Here is a 6,787-nt window from a genome sequence, read left to right as displayed (position 1 = left end):
GATGTGGGTCCCGGATTAGTCCAACCCGCAATACCTGCCAATGCCACATTCAAGCTGAAGGGACACATATTGACTGCGCTGAAGGACATCCCATTTTTCGGGAAAGACCATGAGGATGCTTTTAAGTATCTAGATGAAGTCAATGACATTGCAGACTACTTCAATGTCCCAAATGTCAACAGGAACACAGTCTTGCTTAGGATGCTACCCGTCACCTTCAAAGGAGCTGCTAAGGAGTGGTTAAAAGCACTCCCACCGGGTACAATCACCACTTGGGCTCAAATGCGTGAGCAATTCCTAGATCAGTTTTGCCCACCATCCAAAATAGCCAAACTCAAGAAGGCAATAGCCAACTTTGAGCAACAGCCGGGGGAGTCACTATACGAAGCATGGGAGCGGTACAAGGGCTTACTCAGAAACTGCCCGCAACATGACCTAAATGTGCAGCAAGAGATGTCAATTTTTTATGATGGGGTTAATGTGATGACAAGACAACTCCTTGATTCTCAAGGACCGTTGACAAGGAAAAATCCAAGGGAGGTCAAGGAGCTAATTGAAGAATTCGCGAAACACTCCCGCGAATACCATAACCCGAGGCAGGATGGAAGCAAAGGCGGTGGAGGGGCCCAAACTAAAGAAATTGCACCTGTCATGGCCATGCTAAATAACATGGATCGCAGGATAACACAAATGGACCAGTCGATACACGCCATAAGAGTGGGGTGCGAGCGATGCAATGGCCCACACTTGACTAAGGACTGCAACGTGGATGAATTTGGGAACAGAAAAGCTCAAGTGTGCTACTCTAATGGGGATAAGTTTGAAGAGGACTGGAGGAAACCGAAGAAGGAGTGGCTGCCATATGAAGAATATAAGAAGCATAAAGAAGAGAAGTATAGGCAGACAGGTCGAGGCCTCTATCAAAAGGAGCACCAACCAACCGAGAAGAAACCCGACCTAGAGACCATTTTAATGAAATTTATGGAAGCATCGGAAAAGCGACACGAGGCCACGGATTCTGCTATTCTGGAACAACAAACATTGATAAAGAATCAGCAAGCCTCCATCCATAACCTTGAAGTACAATTTGGTCAACTAGCAACCCTAGTTCATGAAAAATTGTCCCCCGAAGAGTCCCGAAGTACAGAACCAATCTCATGTAATGGCCATAGACACCGAAGAAGAAGCTGTCTCGAAGTTCCTGGAAGCATTGGACGAAGAACCACGAGCGCCCGATCAAAAGAAGAAGAAGATCAAGATCGAAAATCATGAAGCTGCTGAGTTCCAGAACTCATGACGTGAACCCTATATGTTCACGACGTGGGCCCGTAATGAACAGAAAAATTCTGCAGACAGTTCGGTTTATGAGCCGACTTTGCCTTTCCCTTCCTAAGCCACCCTTAGTCCACTGGAGAGAGAGCATAGAGAGTTTGTCAAGCATGTGAAAGAGATCCCGATTAATACCCCTTTTGTCGAGTCCTTATCCAAAGCTCCCGAGAACCAGAAATTACTGCAAGACTTAATGGACACTCGAAAGCAATTAAAGAAGCAGTCTACAGTAATTTTAAGTGAGCAAACTTCAAAAGTTGTGTTGGGAGAGACACCAGAAAAGATGGGGGATCCTGGACGCCTCACTCTTCCATGCGAGTTTGGGAATAAAATGAAGGTTAATGCTTTAGCCGATTCTGGGGCTAGCATTAATGTAATGCCTTTTTCATTTTATCAAAAATTGGAGATTCAGAAGATGAAGGCTACAAAAATGAAGATTCACATGGCGAACCGTTCGGTGACACAACCCCGAGGCATAGTGGAGGATATTTTGGTGAGAATTGGAAGATTTATTTTTCCAATAGACTTTGTAGTATTGGACATGAAAGAAGATCCAGATGTTTCGATAATCCTAGGTCGGCCATTGCTCAACACTGCTGGTGTCCTTGTTGATATCCGCGAGTCGAAGCTCACTTTGAGGGTTGGAGATGAACAAGAAGTCTTTGGAAAAAAAGATGATTTTCAAGAAAATAAAGAAGAGGTGTTCACAATTAATGAAGAAAATGAGCTAGAAGAATTGGAAAAGCTTATGGAAGAAGAGATAAAAGTAGTACATCAAGTCAAAATGACAAAACCAAAGGCATCTGTTCCACATTGGATTGAAGTCATAGCTTACAAGAATCCGCCTTCTTGGGTAAGCAAAGAGGATGAGGAAATAACAAGTGATGAAGAGGAGGTCACTTCAAGAGTAACAAGGCCGGTGGTGAAAACAGAAGAGAATGATATAAAGTACGAGGAGGAAACCAAGGGCACAAAACGCAAGCTTGAGGAAAAGGGAAAAGCTAAAAAGGAGAATTCAAAGAAGGCATATAAAAGGAGAGTTCAAGCTTACAAAAGGCGGTTCAAGGAACAAAAGATCTTGGTGGAGGACTCTTCTGAAGATTCAACGTAGAAGGCACGGAGTCCAGCTCAAGACTCCAAGAAAAAGAAGCGCTTCTCGGGAGGCAACCCGAGTTTGGTTTGCATTTTCTTTTTTTAAAAATTTTCTTTCTTTTCTTTTTAAGTAGGAAAGACATCGATTCATCATCTATAAAAAAAAAAAAACGGTAACAAGTAGAAAATTAGCTGTAGGGAACTTTAAATAATGATTGATAGGCAAATTAATTAATTAATATGATAAACACTATGGAGACTTTTGCATCTGGCAGTCTCCACGACGTGGGCATAGCCCAGCCACGTCGTGGGAAAAAGGGAATGCGCGACTGAGAAAGACACAATTTGAGTCCCACGACGTGGGCATTACCCGCCACGTCGTGGCCCTTAAAAATCAAGGGGGACCAGTTGTTTAAATCCCTTTGACTGATAATGCTCATTCCCACTTGTGAGGCTGCCGCACGAACGGAAACATTGTAACCCCACAGCTAATTTCGTATTCTACTGTTAATTTCCTTGCAAGATCTTGCCTATTAATCTATTTGGTAAGTGTTTCCCTTATTATTTTGTAGCAATTCTTCCAATTTCAAGTTTTCATGGTTAGGGCTTGTATGATTCACGAAATTGGTTGAATCTAATGGTCAATTTTAAATTAAATATACCTTTAATGGTCATAGGAACAAACCCCAACCATTGATTTTAGTAGAAATCGCATGCAAGTCGATCGACCCACCAGCTGTGAACGACGCGACCCACGACGTGGCACAACTAGGCCACATCGTGACTTCTGTCACAATATTAAAACTGTTTAATATGTTGGTTGTTTGCTGTTTTGGTTTATTTTAATTGCAGAAATGGGACCAAGAAGAGCTGTTCCGCAGGAAGAAGACCCGATAGATGTCGCAAGCATACATCCTATATACCAGTTTCCTCAAAACATTCCCCGACCGTTGCTAACAACCTACGAGAATCGGCTTGGATGGTTATACAACAGGGAGTTTGGAATAGCCCCGATTATTGATTGGGGATGGCTAGGTGGAGTGGGCATGGTAGCGGAGCTGGGACGTTATTGGTCAAAGACTTATGTTGGAGATCAATTTTCGTTTACTTGTCACGGGTGGAGGAATTTATTCACCATTCAAGAACCCATGTACCGGGAATTATCGGTAGAATTTTTCTCTACCGTATGTTTCGAAGAACGCACCCTTGATGCCACCTACAATAGAGCACTTGTTTTTCGTTTGGGTGGTGTATATCGTGAGTGTAGCCTTCGGGAATTTGCTTGGCGCATGGGGCTCTATACGGAAGTGGAGACGCAATCTCCGTTTTTATCCCTTTCTTGCTTGGATGTGTGCAGAATTTTACTCCGGGTACCTTGGATGTGCAGTTTTGGAGGGGCATTTCTAACCATGAATACAACACTCGTGATTCAAGTGAGTCACAAATTTGGAATCCTGTTTTCCGATTTTTGCACCGCCTCATCACGTTTTCAATCAATCACAAGCATCATGGTGACAAGGTCCCCATCCAGAATCTATTTTATTTATGGACTCTTATTACCCCGGGGGTTTGCTGTGATTTGCCTTATATGTTGGCACGGTTTATGGGGAAGAAAGCGGCTAATTCTAGGCCTGGGAGCCCGATTATTGGGGGGCATTTGGTTACTCGCCTGGCTAGGTCGTATCATATTTTGACCCATGACTTTGTCAGGAATCTTACTCGATTCCCGGATACCGACTTGACCATTCAAGTCTTGGGTGTGATGCGAGCAGTTGTGAATATCGGGGGTCGTTTTATGATACCACCAATAGATGACGAGGAAGAGGAAGGGCAGCCGGGACAGCAACCACCCGTTAGGCCGAGGCGTCGAAATGTGCGGGCTAGAGGCGAGGTCGAGCGAGAGCGTTCTGCTTCGCATTATGTGCAGGGAGTGCCCACCGACCCTTTTCAGAGTCGGGTTGGAACATATTTGGATAATCTACGGGGTCATGCCATTTACCATACCCAGCTTACCGAGGGTATTTATTCACATTTGGGTGTGACCCGACCACCTGCTATGCCACCGCAGTATCCTTATTTTCCGACATGGGAGGAGTTATGGCGTTCGCAAAATGATGGGGCAGGACCAAGTGGAGCACAAGATCAAGATGATGATTGATTTTATTTTATTTAGTAGTTTTTTTTTTGTTTTTTTTACTTTGGTGTGTGATGTAAAACCTTATTAAAACTATGATGTTACTGTTTTGTTTCTTTTGGGTTGTTCTACCTTTTCAGATTAGCGTTGGAATTCTAAGGAGCATAGCCGGTTATCTTTCGAGTCATGTTTGTCTAGTCAAGGAAGCTTAGAGTTGTGAGTCCGAGCCCACAATTCAGAATAAGTATGGGGTATTTTAGGAGAGCGGTTCTAGTTGGAACATATATTTGCATAGAAGTGTCGGACACCAGTTAGCCATTGGTCAACATTGCTAGAGTAAATAACGCTAAAAAGTCATTTTCTACTGCTGCTTAGTTCCACGACGTGAACTTCTTGTGCTACGTCGTGGCACGCTTACAGTTTGTAATAGTTCAGCATTATGGTGTTCGTAGTCTACACCCGAATCACGACGTGAATTCCTTATGCCACGACGTGATCCAGTATATCATTGCCATATTTTTCATTCTCGATACCCACTTTGACGAATTGAAGTTCGAGTCTTGTTCTACACCGAGTTACTATTTTTGGGAGTCCAATTCCGCGTTTTCCACACTTTTCAAGATGCTCATGCCACTATTCCAGGGGTGTCTGTTCCTTTTTCTCCCTTTTCTTTAATTTTGATTTGTTTTTATATATACAATGAGGGCATTGTATGAAATAAGTGTGGGGTAGGGGTAGAAAAAGTGAATTGATAGGAAATTTTGAAAATTCAAAATTTTTATTAATTGAATCTAGTAATAATAATTTGAGCTATAATTGCTAGTATTATGTGGGATGATCCGATGAAAGTTCAAATGTTTAGTTGAGCCAATATACGTTATAGTGCATTTGTGGCTTCCCTTATTTTAGTGAAATCATGGAAAAAAAACATAACCCCGCTCGTTTTGAAGGATGCAATATGTTTAGCAGCCTAAACCTGAAATGTATCCAGGAAAATTATTATCATTAACCAATAAGGGTTGAGGTTGAGCGCCTCTGCTTAAGCATGTAGGTTTTGAGTGAAAAAAGAGAGGTACATGTAAAAAAAAGAGAATTACGAAAAAGTTTGAAGAATTTTGGAGCAAATAAAGTGAAGATCAAAAGATCAAAATTCTGAAGAAATCCAAAAAGTTGAAGATACCAGAAATCAATTCAAATAAGGTGTTGAATTCAAAGAAATCGAAGATCAGAATGGCAGAGAAATGAAGAATTCAAAGAAAGCTCCATAGTGGTATCATAAATTGTAATTCTAGATTATGTATGCTTAGGTTGCTCAACTAAAAATACCTTGAGGTTAGGAGGTTTTCTGAGGATGGATTCGGAGGGTTGCATAAAATGAGCATTGTTCGGAAAAAGTGGGCAAGTGTTTATGAAGATTGTGAGTATTTAAAGTATGGGGGGGTATTTTAGGAAAATTTTAGACACAAATGCATGCGTTGAGGTATTGGCATAATGGCTGAACTAGAGTCGGATTGTTCTGTGTAGTGTTAGTAATTAAGAATTAAGTGTAAAGTTGCTTGAGGGCAAGCAAAGCCTAAGTGTGGGGTATTTTGATATTGCCATATTTATACTTATTTTTAGGCAGTATTTAAGTGCATTTTTATTAATAAATTGATAATATGAGAAGAATAGTGATACTTATGAGTTTTAATTGATATTTTCAGTCAATACAAAGGATTTTCGAAGAGAGGGACCAGAGGTGACAAATTGGGGAACATGGGAGGCTTGGAAGACAAGAAAATAATAATTTTGTAATTTCAGCTTAATTCACGATGTGGCGGTGAAGCCCACGATGTGGCATGGGTGTTCCCGAAGATAAACATCGTGACGCGGAGGATTTCCTTGAAGGATACGTATTACTTAAAGCCCACAACGTGGCGCATATGGCCACGATGTGGCGCAGGTTTTTAAGGATTATATAAGTTCTTCTATTATTACGAAGAAAGAAAAAACTTTTGGCAGAAGAAAAGAAGTTCCAAGAGACGTTTCAGAGAGGAAGGAAGGTCCTGGAAGAGGGATTTCAACACCAAAAGAAGTAAAGTTTTATATTTAGTTGATTAAAAACATGTTTTTCATTAGTTTTAGCTGTGTTAGTTTAATTACTATGATGAGCAGCTAAATCTAGCTACTTTTGCTTAGCTAGATGAAGCTTTGAACTTATGAATAGTTATATGTTTATGGATTAATTTAAGT

The 6,787-nt window shown here is 41.3% G+C and overlaps 1 non-coding gene across 1 annotated transcript; it reads right to left on the bottom strand.

Annotated features, from left to right (window-relative positions):
• Positions 1-330: 330 nt before the first annotated feature.
• On the bottom strand, positions 331-437 carry LOC145038126 (small nucleolar RNA R71). Its single transcript, XR_013679192.1, has one exon. It is a non-coding gene; the product is annotated as a small nucleolar RNA R71 (small nucleolar RNA).
• Between the last annotated feature and the right edge of the window lie 6,350 nt (positions 438-6,787).

The sequence above is a fragment of the Lactuca saligna genome, chromosome 3, assembly GCF_052625555.1.
Source record: "Lactuca saligna cultivar CGN05327 chromosome 3, ASM5262555v1, whole genome shotgun sequence".
Taxonomy (NCBI): Eukaryota; Viridiplantae; Streptophyta; class Magnoliopsida; order Asterales; family Asteraceae; genus Lactuca; species Lactuca saligna.
The sequence above is the reverse complement of the archived record's forward strand: the minus strand, read 5'-3'. Positions and strand labels throughout refer to the sequence as shown.